Here is a 16385-nt window from a genome sequence, read left to right as displayed (position 1 = left end):
TACTTACCTAAACCAATAGCTTAGGTCCTTGAGCGGAACCCAAGTTATCCCCAATACGTATTATAAGATGTATATGGAAAATATATCACAATAGTATATTTCCTATATTCCTAACCATAAGTCTTATATAAGGCAACATTACATTGATTGTATTGTAAGACGATCTTTGTAGGTTAACTTTAACAATTATTATAGTAAATTTAATCCCTAATAGTTATTGACCCGGGCGATACCCCGAATAATCTTAAATTATAAATTGATTAAATTAATTTAGAAGAGTTAATGTTGAACAATATTAATAACTAAATGAAAATGTAATAAGAGGTCAATATGAAAAGTTTTTCAATTAAATTAAGGAAAATTTGTAATTATTAATCCCAACTTTCACCCATTTTCTTTCATTAATCCCAACTTTCAGTTATTACTGATTAATCCCAACTTTAGTACCCTTTTTTTTTATCCGGCCATTTTGACTGGTGACCGGTTTAAGAAGTCAACATATTCCTTTGTTGACTTAGGAAGGTGATTTCCCTCCCTAATTAAATGCTGATCCACCTCCTTCAACCACCCCTCTGTTCTAATTAATTCCCCGCCATTACTCCTCCCTTTTAAGCTTCTCTTCTTTGCCATAAACAGGAAAAAAAATTTCTCAACAGCCCACAATAAAGGCGAAAGCGACTGTTCATCCATATTTGCAAGTGATCGAGTTTCCATTTTGGGTAAAAGCGCTGAACTTGGAGCAAGACTCTGCTGATCTTCCATTTGAGGTAAAACCCTAAATCCGTACTTGTTATGATGCTTGAATGGTGTTTGTTTGCATCTTTTTATGGAAAATGTGATAACTTTAGGTCGTTTGTAGTTTAATTTGATGAATGTATGCTATTTTTGTTTTGTGGAATGATTAAAAGTGTATGGTTGATTGAATGGTAGGTAATTGTTATTGTTTGCGAATTTTTGGAATTCTGGGTGTAATTGTTGCTTATTTGTCTAGGCTTTGGTAGAATTGATTGCTTTGTTGTTTAATGTTGATGCAAATTGTTAGGTTAACATGGTTGGTACCTTTACTCTGAAGATATGGTATGGGGGAGTGTTTAAGCTTGTTAGTAATGGTGAATTAGTGTATCGGGGAGGGTCTGCTTGGACAAAGCAATTAGAACCTGATGTTTTATCGTATTCTGGGCTAATTGAACTGGTTGAGGGGATTTATGGAAATAATTATGGGGGTCTGTGTTATTTATTCCCTGAAGTGAGTTTAACCAATGGGTTGAGGAAGTTGATGAATGACGATGATGTTTGGGAGGTTTCATATTTTGGAGACAAACATAGATGTGTGGAGGTATATGTACAGCCTGTTCAAGAGGCACCTGTACTTGAAACAATTGAAACCCCACGTGTTGAAACACACTTCCAACCCCTAACCCAAGCTTCTCAATCATATGCAGCTACTACAAAAGCCAAAAAACATACCCCAAAAAAGGCCCCACCACAAAGTAAAGATGCTTTGACTCCAGGAGTTAGGTCCAGTGGTAGAAGAAAACAGCCCACTGCCCCACATTTATTATAAAAAAAAACCCCCATTGGATACTGATGCCTCCTCACCTACTGAAAAGCAAACCCCCAGCTCACTAATTCATAATGCACCTAAACAAAAAGCAGATCTAGCTTCAGGTTTTAAACAACCAACTGCATCCACCAAAACCCCTTCCACCAAAACAAAGAAGAAAACCACTTCACCAGTTGAACATCAAAGACAACCAAGTGCAGCTGTTGATGACTTTGACTGGTATGATAATAGGCCTGACAGTCCACTCACTTTGAATGAGTTGATTGGAGATTACAGTGAAGAGAGTGATAGTGGAGATCCAACATTTGTGCCTGAGTGTACTACAGATAAGGGGAAGGGAGTTGGTTTGGGAGACAGTAGTAAGGGGAAGGGAGTAGTTTTGGGAGACAGTAGTAAGGGGAAAGGAGTAGTTTTGGGAGACAGTAGTAAGGGGAAGGGAAAAGTTGTTGCTTAAGTGTACAGTGATGTGGATACTGATGATGATTCAGGGTTTGAAGATGAGGGAGATGCTTTTTTAGAGCACTTAGATCTAGAGTTTGAGGATGAGTTTGAGGAAGAAATCTTAGAGGAGCAGCAACAATTTGATTCAGATGTCAGTGATGATGAGTACAACACTGCTAGAGAGAGAGTGAATGCTTGGAACAAGGGGATAGTAGAGTTAGCCCAGAATTTGCAAAGGGAAGCAGCTGCAGGGAGGCTTAGTTCACAGGCTGAGCCAACAGAAGGAGAAGGTACTGTCACTGGTGCTCATGCAAATTTGAGTGATGCAGACAGTGAGGAAGATGAAGACACCCCACCATCTTCTGAAGCTGAGGATGATGGTGTAGGTAGAAGAAGGAGATCTAGTCTTTTAGTAGGCCCTAACGCTGATTTTAGTCAATTTAAGTGGAAAGTAGGGTTGAGATTTGCTAGCAGGGAGGATTTTAAGGAGGCAGTAGCAAAATATGCCATTCTGCAGGGGAAGAATTTGTTTATAGCTGATAGTAACAAAAAGAGAGGGCAAAGGGTAGGGGTGAAGTGCAGTGAGGGCTGCCCTTTTTATGTCTATGCTTCAGGGCATTCTAGAAAATCTGAATTGATGGTGAAGAGGGTTGTCAGTCAGCACACTTGCCAGAGAAACATGCAGATGAATAAGCAAACGAAGTGTTCATGGGTGGCCAAGCAATTTATTGAGGTGTTCAAAACTAGGCCTCACTGGCCTGCAAAAGAAATAATTGAGTGCATAAGGAGAGCATACAAGGTGGTAGTTAAAAGGGAGTTTGCTTACAGAGTCAAATATGCAGCTCACATATTGCTACATGGTTCTATGCATGAACACTACCAGAAAGTGGGTGGATACTTAGCTGAATTGGGGAAATGTAGCCCTGGTTCTGTATCAGAGTTGGTGACAGTCATGCCTAAGCAACCACCACCAGTGTTTCAGAGGCTTTTTATGTGTTTTGAAGGGTTAATGAAAGGATGGAGGGAAGGATGCAGGAAGGTGATAGTTGTAGATGCATGCTTTTTGAAGACTTTCCTTGGTGGGCAGCTGTTATGTGCAGTTGGTAGGGATGCAAATGACCAAATGTATCCCATAGCTTGGGCTGTGACAGAGGGGGAAAACAATCTGAGTTGGGAGTGGTTTTTCATACATTTGGTAGCATGCTTGGACCTTGGTGAAGGTGAAGGATAATCTATTATCTCTAATGAGCATCAGGTTAGCCTCTCTCTGATATTGAATCATTTTTATTTAATTTCAATGACAAAGAGAAAATTTGCTCATTTTCTGGTTTTGTTTGCTTGTTTATAATGCAATTACATAGGAAATTTTGAATGTTGTTACTTCAGTTCTGCCCAAAGCAGAACATAGGCATTGTGCAAGGCACATTTTTGCCTTGTGGCACAAGACTTATAGAGGTGATGAGTTGAAATTGCAATTTTGGAAAATTGCAAAGTCATGTAATGAGGCAGATTATAAGTATGCATTGACTGAGCTTGAGATGATGAACCCTGAAGCAGCTCTAGCATTCCAAAAATATAATCCTCATCTATTCTGCAGAGCATTCTTAAGCACTGATGTGAAGACTGATGCAATAACAAGCAACATTGCAGAAACTTTCAATGGATTCATCATAAATGCAAGGACAAAGCATCTGTTATTCATGCTTGAGGAGATTAGAAGTCAATTGATGCAGAGAATGGTGAAAAAAAGGCAAGACATGGAAAAGACAACTACCTATCTTTGTCCTAGAATACAGTCAAAGCTTGACAAAGAGAAAAATAAGGCAGCCTACTGTGAAGTTCTCCCCTCAAGTGACACTCTATTCAATGTGTCTTACAACCTTGATCAGGTGGTTGTAAACCTTGAGGCAAAGACCTACACTTGCAGAAAATGGGACATGCTTGGCATTCCCTGTTGTCATGCTGTAGCATGTGTTTTCTTTGCCAACAAGGAAGCTGAGCAATTTGTTCATCCCTGTTACAGGAGAGAGGTTTACCTAACATCATATGCAGGTAACATGGTTTCTTTAGCTAGTTTATAAGAATTGCATGGTGTTGTTGCTAATTAATGTGGTTGTGGTACAGGTTCAATTCCACCCCTTGCTGGAGAGAGATACTGGCCTAAAGTAGCCCTTGCATTGGACCCACCCCCAATCAAAATAGGTCCAGGAAGGTATAGGAAGAATAGCATCAGAGATCCTTTTGAGAATCCAAAGAAACCTGGTTCCTTGACAAAAACTGGTGTTGAAATGACTTGCACAATTTGCAAAGTTAAGGGGCATAATAAGAGGAGGTGTCCAAATAGGGACACATTAATCCAATCTGAGCACCTGCTAAAAGAGCAAGGGGAAGACCAAAGAAAAATGGAGAGCAACCCCATTCCATTGTATCTGCACCATGTGAGCCTCAACTGAACACAACTGCTGCAGCACAACACCATAATGTCACAGCACAGCCTACACAGTTAGGAAGAGGGGGCAGAGCTATCAGAGGAGGAAGAGGCTCCAGGGGGCAGGGAACAAGATCATCTTCTAGTGCACCTGCACCAACTGGTGGCTCAGGGAGGGGACAGGGAAGAAGTGGCAGAGCCAGAGGTAGGGGAAGACATCAATTGCCTAGAGGAATTGGTGTTTTAATTGGAAATGATGGGTCTTTAATCACTGAGGTTAGGAACAACTGAACTTTAGTGAATTATTGTTCTTTGAATGCATAATTATTTGTTACTAACTACATTCTAATTCATGTCTTAGTCAAGGAATGCAAGGTCAACTGGAAGACCAATGACCAGGTCAGTCAACCAGCTAGGTCAGTCAAGCCAGCAATCCACCCTTCACCAAGGAATACAACCTTAATGTTTTAAGATTACAGTTTGAGGTATTTGCAGTAATCTTTTGGTACATGTGTGTACAAACTGGATGCTTAAGTAGTGTATGTTGGGAGTGGCAGCATTTTGGTTTATTTTAGCTGCCTAACTTTGCCTAATTTTGACAGCAACTGTGCTGTATAACATTGATATTTGGATTTGGATGTTATGTTGTGGTGACTTATATAATTAGATGCATGTTTATATGACTATTATGGTGACATGATTGCAAAATTTATAGAAAAACTAAGAGCTGCATTCTATTGATCAATGTCATTGTTACAAGATCCACCATAACCTCTTAACATTACATTACCCCTACTTCAAGTACACAACAACTATGCCAAACAACAACCATGAGAAAAATAGAGCCATAAACAACTGAGTCTCGGTCCTTGATGCCCTTACAAGTTGCATCCTAAGTTGAGAGAGTTCTTTTTTCAACTCTTTCACCAAATCTTCCAATTTCAGTTTCTTTCCCTCCAATTTCTTCACTCTATCTTCAAATGAACTCATATGGAGCTCCATTTCTGCAATAGTTGTATCCTTCTCAAATATTTGAAAGCGTAGATCTTCCTCCACAGGATTGCAATCAACCCATTTCATAAAATTACAATTGGTTTCCTGCACATCCAAACACAACAATTTAGTCATAAATTACAAGTTCAACCCTAATTCAAACAAACTGAAATTTGAGTACCCAGCAATGAAATTAAACAACCCAACTACACATACTGGCCATTTCGGACATCCATAAAACTTAGCCCCAATATTATGGCCCCTTTTGACTGTTCGAACCACCGCAACCATTCCGCATGAACATCTAGTTCTTGGATATGTCCCTCCCCTTGTGTTTGAAGAAGAGCTAGAGGAACCAACAGCCATTGAAGAAAAAGAGTGAGGAAATAGGATTTCGATTTTATTTGAAGGACAAATTACAATTCCAATTACAAAAGGGCCTAATTTTGAAAGGGGAAATTTGAAGAAGAAGAGTGATGAAATAGGGGTTGCAACGGCTAAATTCGAGGGAAATAAATAGCAAAGGGGTGTTTTGTTTACCGTTTTTAAAAAAAAAAAGAAAAAATAAATTAATTTTGCAATAGCTACTGCCACGTCAGATTAAACCGGGTACAATAGGTTTGGTAACCTATTGGACCGGATAAAAAAAAATGGGTACTAAAGTTAGGATTAATCAGTAATAACTGAAAGTTGGGATTAATAAAAGAAAATGGGTGAAAGTTGGGATTAATAATTACAAATTTTCCTTAAATTAAACACTACTGTATTATATAGCATTAAAATTAGATCAATGAAGAGTTTTTGTTAAAGAGACTATACATTAATACAATTCAATATGGTGAGAGAAGAGGGATGACACATAGGATGACATGTAGTGCATATGTGGCATATGAGTGACACACGTCGTTAGCATGTTGTCCCCATGAGTTTTAACAATATTATAGATAAGGTGACTTTTATTTTATAATGAGTTTGATTGCTTATTAATGTGTAATTTCTAATAAATATAAGATTAGAAAACTAATACTGCGTAGGATAAATCTAATACATTATACAAAATAAGTGATTTTAAGGATAAAATCAATAATACTTCATCCGTTTCTTTTTTAGTTGACACATTTTTAGTTGCGTTTGCCAATTCACTAATTCAACCATTCGTATCTTTAAGGAATAATTGAAATTAATAATCCTACTTTTTACTCATCTTCTTATAATAGTCCCACTTTTAAGTTAACTTATAATAATGCCAACTTTTAAACCCATATTCTTTTAACAAACCTTATGACTGGTAACCGGGTAATCAAGATAATTCCTTTACTGACTTAATTTCCCTCCTAAATCAAGACTTTGTTTAATCTTCTCCAACTACTCCTTTGCCAACGCCATTAATGACTACTCTTCCTCTGTAATTTTTTTTTAAAATTTTCTGGTTTCTTCGATGCTCGGTTTAATGTTGTGAGCTGAATTGTTGCAAGAAAAGGAGGAAATTCGTGGACTTGGTGACTTGGTGTACTGTACGAACAACAACAATTGTGAATTGGGAATTGCGATAGATTGATTTTGCTCAATTTTGACTTGCTTAGTACTAATTACAGGTAAAATATCTAAACCCTTATTGTAGGGAATAATTTCAAGTTTTAATCCCACTAGCTTGAACCCCACTGTGATCATACACTAAAGTACGGTGGCGTCCAAAAGGGAAGAAGATAGAGCAAAAGAGTCGCCAACAAGTTTTAGGAACTTGTAAACCGTTCACGAGGTGAAGGTTACACCCCTTAACGATCTAAGAGATTGTCAACTCCATAAGATCTAGAACCAAATAAGGGTTCGGGGATGAAGGTACAAATCCAACCTAAAAGAGATTGAACCTGCCCTAATAATAGGCCTCTACTTTATTCTGATCGTATTCATGTGCGCTTTTTAATTAACATGCAATCAATAGATTAACCCTAAACCTGTTTATATATGTTGGTTGAATATTAATGCACAAATAAATCTATTATTGGCGATCACTTGAAATTATAATCAAATTAACCCTAACAAAATTATTAATTATCTTATTAAGCGTGATTACAAGTACAAATTCCCTTTAAACATGCATAAAAGGAGTGATCAAGCAATAAAAATAAATATCAAGCAACATAATAAATAATCAATCATGATTAATAATTATAATAATCATAATAATAATATCATCATAAATAAAATAATCATCATCAAAATAATAATAATAATAATCATCATAAATCATAACAATTATAATCATAATCATATTCATGTTAATATTAAAGCATAATAATAATAGCAAGATCCTAGGCATGATACTAACAAGATTAATAACAAACCTTAGCATGTCACTAAGCAATAAAAATCAAATCTTTAGCCCTAACATGATACTAACAATCATAAATATTAGGAAGAGACATAGGAAGCATCGTAACAATCATAATAAGCATATTTGATATTATAACCTTTTCCCTAAACATGATACTAGGAATATCATAATAACAATCTAAACATGATTTCTACATCATAATATCAATTAAAACCATTAAAGCACTTACTTTGATGTTTCGTACCTCTTTCTAATAACAAAATACACACGTTAGTAACTTCAAGGAAAATAATAATCAAAACAATTAAATTAAATAATTGAAAGAGAGATTTGAGACCAAACCCTCATAAATTAAACCTTTCACGTCTAGGGCGAAGGCAACTTCGAATATGGCTAGGTGTTTTTAGATCTTGTGAATGCGGAATTTTGTATTTGAGAAAAGGCTAGTTTAGAAAAGAGAGAGAGAGAGAGAATAATCAAGAAAATCTTGATGAGAGTTGGTGAATGATTAAGAGAATTAGAGAATTAATGATTGCGAATAAAAACTGATTGTAGGTGATTATAATTGAAAAGCTGGTTGTTGATGAATGAAAACGGAGTTTTTAATACGTTATTTATAGATAAATCAGCCAAAAAGATAAAATAAACAAAACAGAGTCTGACGCAAAAAAAAACAGAGCTGGCGCAAACCCTGACTAACTAGCGCCAGACACCAACACTAGCGCCAGGCGCCAATGGCTAGCGCCAGGCGCCAGGCCTGGAGTCAGGCGCCAAGCCTGGTTTTAACGCGTTTTCGAAAATCAAATAAGTTTGCCGTACTGGAGGATAAAATCATATAATTTCCTCGAAAATGCTATTTGATTTTGATTAAATCTCTGAAAAGTCAACAAAAGTCAATTTATCAATGCTAATTGAATTAGGAATGAAAAGAACCTTCTAGAAGAATCTAGAAGACTAAAACCATTCCTAATTACATTAGGAATGATAAATCTATATTAGGCCCTCCCCTAGATCATTGGGCCACATATAAGGCTCAAACCGGGCCCAGTTTAGTAAATTGGCCATAACTTCCTCAATATTCATCGGAATTGGGCTTATAATATATCGTTGGAAAGGTCTTTGCAAGCCCCATCCAACTACACTACTATTGGAACCATATCATGGACCAACCAAACTGGATTGGCTGTTTTCTTAAAATAAGTTTTCAAAAACAGAGAGAAGAGAAAAGAAATTAAAACTTTCCGCAACACTAGATTTTCCACACTTTCACTTCATTCGATTATGATTCGACGCGAAAGGTACTCATCACTGGGTTTGGTTTTGGGGAGACACAAATGGGTGTCTACAGAAGCCCCCACTTTGACTAAGTTTGGAGAAACGCAAGTTTCGAAAACAAAAGTCATAGTATCGATAGGGACGGAGAATGATTCAGAACGTTATGCGATCCTAAATCAATCTTGCAACGCCGATACCTGCAAAATTAGCTTTAGTTAAACAGATAAAAGAGTTAAGAAACACGTATCTTGAACCGTCGAGCACACGTCTCTGAAAGTAACCGATTGTTGTTGTTGCATTGCTGTTGTTGTGACAACCTTTCTAATCATAGCAAAAGTCGTTGAAGACCGCCTCATCATGAACCACTCTTCTCATATCTTGGTGACAACCTCCACAATCTTAGCGAATGCCGTCGAAGACCGCCCATCTCGTGCTATCTTCTCAAATCTTGGGTTACAACCTCCACAATCTTAGCGAATGCCGTCGAAGACCGCCCATCTCGTGCTATCTTCTCAAATCTTGGGTGACAACCTCCACAATCTTAGCGAATGTCGTCGAAGACCGCCCATCTCGTGCTATCTTCTCAAATCTTGGGTGACAACCTCCACAATCTTAGCGAATGCCGTCGAAGACCGCCCATCTCGTGCTATCTTCTCAAATCTTGGGTGACAACCTCCACAATCTTAGCGAATGCCGTCGAAGACCGCCCATCTCGTGCTATCTTCTCAAATCTTTGGTGACAACTTCCACAATCTTAGCGAATGTCGTCGAAGACCGCCCATCTCGTGCTATCTTCTCAAATCTTGGGTGACAACCTCCACAATCTTAGCGAATGCCGTCGAAGACTGCCCATCTCGTGCTATCTTCTCAAATCTTGGGTGACAACCTCCACAATCTTAGCGAATGCCGTCGAAGACCGCCCATCTCGTGCTATCTTCTCAAATCTTTGGTGACAACTTCCACAATCTTAGTGAATGCCGTCTTGCTATTTCGATGTTCACTCGTCTCTGAACAAAAGAGTTTCCTTTTTGTTATGTCCACGCGTCTCTGAACAATAGAGCTTTTGATGATATGATCTTCTGAATGATGTGTCCACGCGTCTCTGAACGAAGGGCTTCGAGACTTGAACGTTTGTTGCGATAATATTCTGAAGAAGAAATTTCCAAAGACCAAAGTTTGTCGATCTCTAAATCTTGCCTGAACTTTGCTTCTGCTAAAACCAGTATGTCGGTGTCTCCGTGATGAGCCAATTCTTAGGCGCTTTAAGCTAAGTGAGACGATCTTTCATCAGGTCGATCACTTATTTGCGGTTGTAATCAAATCGACTACTTAATCATGTCAAATTGCTTATAGGGGCTAACTGGCGTACCAAGGAACCCGAAATTGCTGTATGAGGTCGAAATCACCTTTTCGAGAGGCTTCGAGCTCTGTCGCTGCTGAGATATCTCTGGCGCCCGGAATTGGAGTAGGGTCTTCCCTATTCTACTGCACCTGTATTTATTTTTTACTATAGAATTTTGCCAATCTCTTTAATTATCTTAGGGTTGACCTAAGGTTTAGCATTGCTTGACTCATCGACTTGACACGACTCAAGGTATAAACTTGACTCTCTGTGATTGACTGACTCGAGGTTGACTCGACTCAAAGTAAAACGACACATGTGACTCGTGACCCGTGTGTGCATAGTGTTGACTCAATGTGACTCAAAAATGCAAAAAGCAAAAATTTTCCGTCATTTTTGTGGAGGGTACCAACTTTCTCCCGAAAAAGAAAGACGCGAAAAAGAATCGAAGTTTGAAGATGCATGTTGAATGAGCTTAGTCAAATGTCGTTTGATTGATACTATCTCTCAAGGTGCAAGGATTAATCCATCCTAGGCTATCTCAACTGTTGACTCCATGATGAAAGTATTTGGGTAACTTAGGCACGGAGGCTAAGTACTTCACACTTCGTGATGCAATGACGATTATGATTGATGAGTGATGTTGATATGACAAGGCATGCTTCAACGTTGTGTTAAGATTCCATGACAAAGGGTTCCCAAGGGAAGGTATATATTTGGTCATGTATTTGTGCAGTGTGTGATAATGACACTAAAGCTAGGCCACAAGAGCTAAGTGTGTGGAAAAATATATTGAAAAGAGTCAAATGGTGGTGACTCTTAGGCTAGGTAAGCTAATGATGTAAGGATCAAGCCCCCAAGTCTAGCTCTAAATGAATAGGGATGAGCATAGGATATCCCTTGATATGATCATGGTGTAAGTGTGTGAATGTGAATATGAATGCATTTTTATTACGGCCGCACCTCGATGTGAGGTTGCCTACGTATCCGTTAGGAATCAAGCCGAACGTAGCTCTAGCCGAACCTCGCACAAGTGTGTGTATACCTCAAAAAGGTCTTTTTAAGGGTTGTAACGTGGTTAGGCTAAAGGTTGGAAGAAGAAGGGCATAAAAAGCTCAAGACCCTAGATAAGCCCCCAAGGTGTGCAACCTTGCTTCTGAATCTTTGTATTTTCATGCTTGAGTTTCTAATCTTTTTTAGCTCTTTTTTTTTTCCTTTATTTGTTTTATTTTCACAATTTTGGGCAATCCCGATCATGCGGTCTATCACTCACTTGGCATTCATGTTTCTCAGGCACGGTACCGAGCACTCGATAAGAGACGCAATCTGAGACGTGTTCTTATCAAAGATATTTTCATATCAAAGACATTGGAACACTTACCCTTTTGTACACTTTTATTATTTTTTGCTTTTGCTTATTTTTGCTATTTTAATTTTTTGAATCACTCAAGCCTTTTTAAAAATTTCATAAGTTACACACCATCCCATCCCAAGGTTAGGTAGATGTAGGTTGAAAAAAGAAAGGTATATCGTTAGACGAGGCTCAAAGTGGCTTATGAAGAAAGGATTGTATATTTGAATGGTGAAAGGAGATATGATGTGGCTGCAAGGGGTGCCTCAAATCATTGGTATACCTTGTGCTTAATTCGACATGGATTTTTTTTTTTAATGCAATATAATGAAATGATCATATATAAGGAAATAAATGCAAATTTGATTAAAAAAAAAAGGGGAAAAGAATGAATCTACAAAATTAATCTAAAGGAAAAGAAAGGGTGCCTATTCTAGACTTATTGGGGAAAGGAAAAAATGAAAAAGAAATAGAAAAAGATGTCATGAAATCTTGTCGTTGAAGCTCGCCTCTGTCTTGTGTTGTTTGCTCCGACATCATCCAGTCTTCTCGCTAGCTAGAGGCAATGGGATCTTATTTGCCTCTATGAGATCTTGAATGAGGTTTTGAAACCTGTAGCATTCATCATTAGTATGACCGCGCCCTCGATGGTACTTGCAATAGGAGTTTGGATTCCATCTCGAAGATCGATTTCTGGTGCTGGATCCTCGGTAGGGCCAATAGGTTTTATTAATCCTCGATCATAGAGACGATCGAAAGCAGCATCGTAGGTCGTTCCAATGGGTGTAAACTCTCGCCTGGGATTCCTTTTAGATCCTTGATTGTCCATGGCTAAGACACCATTATGGTCAAAGGTACTAACATTATTACTAGAGTGGGCGTTTTCGGGAGAAGAAGGATTGTCGTTCTTCTTTCCTTTCCAGACACCGTGGTTACTATTGTTAGTAGCTTTTTGCTTTGCGAGGTCGTCTTCGATTTTAATTCCGATGTCATAAACGGCCTTGAAAGTATTCAAGTTGTGTTGATATTTTAAGTGCTTTGAATACTTTTCTTGGAGATTCTTGATAAACATCCTCACAGACTCCTTTTCGGTGGGGACCTCAATCATCTTGGCGGAAGTTTCCCTCCATTTATTAAAGAAAGAAGTAAAACCTTCATTCTCTTTTTGTCTTAGCATCTCAAGTTGTCTATGATCGGTTTCAACTTGGATATTGCACTTGTATCTATCAACGAAAGCATTTACTATCGATTCCCAGGTAGAGGTTTCCTCCTTGTCAAGGGAGAAGAACCATTGTTGGCAAACGGTTTCAAGAGATAGTGGGAACAGAGAGGGGAAAACTTTCTTATCGATACCCTTAATGTTCATTATAGTTTCGAAAGCTCTTAGATGAAAATAAGGGTTATCTGTTGCCTTGAATTTAGGGATGTCAGTGGCGTTGAACTTATGTGGAAGAAGTTCCTTGTCCAGCGAGACCCCTTGTGAACTAAAGCCCTGAAATTTATAGTCACTAGATAGCTTGCTCAAACTTTCTTGCATAAGGTTCATTTGTTGTTGCTTCATGGGATCATCGATCTTGAGTGTGAGTAGCTTCAGTGTCTCAGTCACGGTAACCAATTGGTTCCTAAGCTCATTGACTTATTCTTGACTTTCCATTATCCTTTTAGCCTTCCTCTTTTGACGAATCGGTTTATCAAAAAGGTGAGACTTGAATAAAGAGGTTGCCCTTGATTAATCGCCCTTCTCTCCTCGACCAAGTACTGTGGAAAAGGAAATTGGGGATATTTATTGTTAATTATTTGACTCAAACTTTATTCAACATGCAATGGATGGAGGAAGTGAAGAAAGATGGAAGAATAGAATGTGAAAGAAGATTTAGATGGAGGGATATGAAGAATTAGGAATAGAATGTACCCCCAACTCAAATGACGGAAAAAACCGACTCATGCATGAACCTAGGACATGGTCATGGTGACATATAAAAAGTGTGTGCTATGACTAGTGAGTGTATGTGACATGTTAAGACTTGTGTCATGACCATGTGTCTAGACTACGTGACTAGACTCAAGCAAAGACTAAATTAAGACCTCGCGTATATGCATTAAACTAGACAGACTGTGGTATTTTAGTCATAACTTTTGATCTGCGACTCTGATTGGGTTGAAACCAACGCCAAATTAAAGAAAAAACTCGGGGCTACAGATCCATAGTTGTACAACTCGTAAATCTTCCTAGAACTCCGGCTATGACCAAAACAAGTTGATGCTTGTGCAGTATACAGGAATAAAAATCCGGGTTGACTTAAAGGGACTATGACTCGATTTTATGTTTATTTATTAGCTCAAATTAATTAATTAATTAAACAAAGTCCTTTAGTCATTAATCAGTTTATTTATTCTTAACACAAGTCAAACAAACGGTTAGGAAAAATCACATAGAGTATGCACAACAAATAATGCACAATTAGTCAAGTAGGCACAATATGATGCAATGAGTTTGCAACCTAACCATGGCTCTAGTTCTCTAAAGTTCGAGATATGGTTTATTTAATAGAGGGTCCATGGTTAATTGTCCGGATGCACCGCGCGGAAGCCTAACCGTGAAGGGTTGGCGCGAGTGGATGGGACACCGCGAGCTTTAGAAAAAACTCGCTTCCATGGTTTGGTGAATTCAACATCTCGGATGTACCCTTTGTTGCACGGAGCGTTCAATCAGGTAGATGGAGCATGAATTCCCAGAGGGTTATGTCCATATGTAGAACACATATGGGTTTCAGAAAAGTGAGAAAAAAAATCAATCAGGAAGTAGGATCGAGCAAACAATACGAAAAATCGGTCGAAATTAGAACGCATATTTCTGGCTCGGTATTGGGGGAAATTGGCGCCAGCAAACAGAGACTGGCGTGATATTTTAAATGTAGCGCCTGGCGCCAATGCTGGCGTCTGGCGCTACGACTAAAATTCTGGCGCCAAGCTCTGGCCCCTGACGCTACTTCCCACATGCCTCAGCACACTAGTAGAATAAATGTGATGGGAAGCGGTTATAGGCAAGCGGTTTACAAAATCGGGCAAGTTAGAAGTCAAATCGGCGATTTTTGGTAAAAGCCGTCCTAAAACTTAGAAGAATGCTAATTTGCTATGATTTCAAACATTAGACACCTAAGACTAGTTGTAATTGACATGTTATGATAGATAAATAGCTCATTAGATAAGAAATGTAGAAAACGGGCAACGTAGTAGTGAAATAGGCGATTTTGGGTAAAAGTCGTCCTAAAACTTAGAAGAATGCTAATTTCCTATGATTTCAAACATTAGACACCTAAGAATAGTTATAATTGACATGTTATGATTAAGAAATTGCTCATTAGATAAGAAATGAAGAAATCGGGCAAAGTAGTAGTGAAATAGGCGATTTTGGGTAAAAGCCGTCCTAAAAATTAGAAGAATGCTAATTTGCTATGATTTCAAATATTAGACACCTAATACTAGTTGTAATTGACATGTTATGATAGATAAATAGCTCATTAGATAAGAAATGTAGAAAACGGGCAAATTGGTAAAAGCCGTCCTAAAACTTAATCGTTGAATGCTAAATCGGGCAAGTTAGAATGATGTTTGAAATTGTAGACACCCATTTGTATCTCCCCAAAACCAAACCCAGTGATGAGTACCTTTCACGTCGAATCATAATCGAATGAAACAAAAGTGTGGAAAGGTCTAGTGTTGCGGAAAGTTTTTATTTCTTTTCTCTTCTCTCTGTTTTGGAAAACTTTATTTTTAAGAAAATAGTCAATCCAGTTTTGTTGGTCCATGATATGGGTCCAATAATGGTGTAGTTGGATGGGGCTTGCAAAGACCTTTCCAACGATATATTATAAGCCCAATTCCGATAAATATTGAGGAAGTTATGGCCAATTTACTAAACTGAGCCCGGTTTGAGCTTTATGTGCGGCCCAATGATCTTGGGGAGGGCCTAATATGATTTATCATTCCTAATGCAATTAGGAATGGTTTTAGTCTTCTAGATTCTTCTAGAAGGTTCTTTTCATTCCTAATTCAATTAGCATTGATAAGTTGACTTTGTTGACTTTTCAGAGTTTTAATCGAAACCAAATAGCATTTTCGAAGGAATTATATTATTTTATCTTCCAGTACAGTAAACTTATCGTATTTTCGAAAACGCGTTAAAATCAAGACTGGCGTCCAACCCTAGGCCTTGGCGCCTGGAACCAGGCTTGGCGCCAGGCGCTAGCCACTGGTGCCTAGCGCCAACCTTGTTTCCTGAGCGTCAGACTCTGTTTTGTTAAATTATCTTTTTTGGCTGATTTTCTCTATAAATATCGTATCAAAAACTCCGTTTTCATTCACCAATTATCATCATCTACATTCATTCACGAATTCTCATCAACAATTAGTTTTAATTAGCTTTCATCAACAATTAATTCTTTAGCATTCTTTCTTTCATCTCTCTTTCTTACCTTGTTTTTTATACAAAATTCCGCATTCACAAGATCTAGATACACCTAGCCATATTCGAAGTTGCCTTCGCCCTAGACGTGAAAGGTTTAATTTCTGAGGGTTTGGTCCCAAATCTCTCTTTCAATTATTTAATTTAATTGCTTTGTTTATTATTTTCCTTGAAGTTACTAACGTGTGTAT

This window comes from Chenopodium album, chromosome 6 (genome assembly GCF_948465745.1).
Source record: "Chenopodium album chromosome 6, dcCheAlbu1.1, whole genome shotgun sequence".
Classification (NCBI taxonomy): domain Eukaryota; kingdom Viridiplantae; phylum Streptophyta; class Magnoliopsida; order Caryophyllales; family Amaranthaceae; genus Chenopodium; species Chenopodium album.
Note: the sequence above shows the minus strand (reverse complement) of the source record.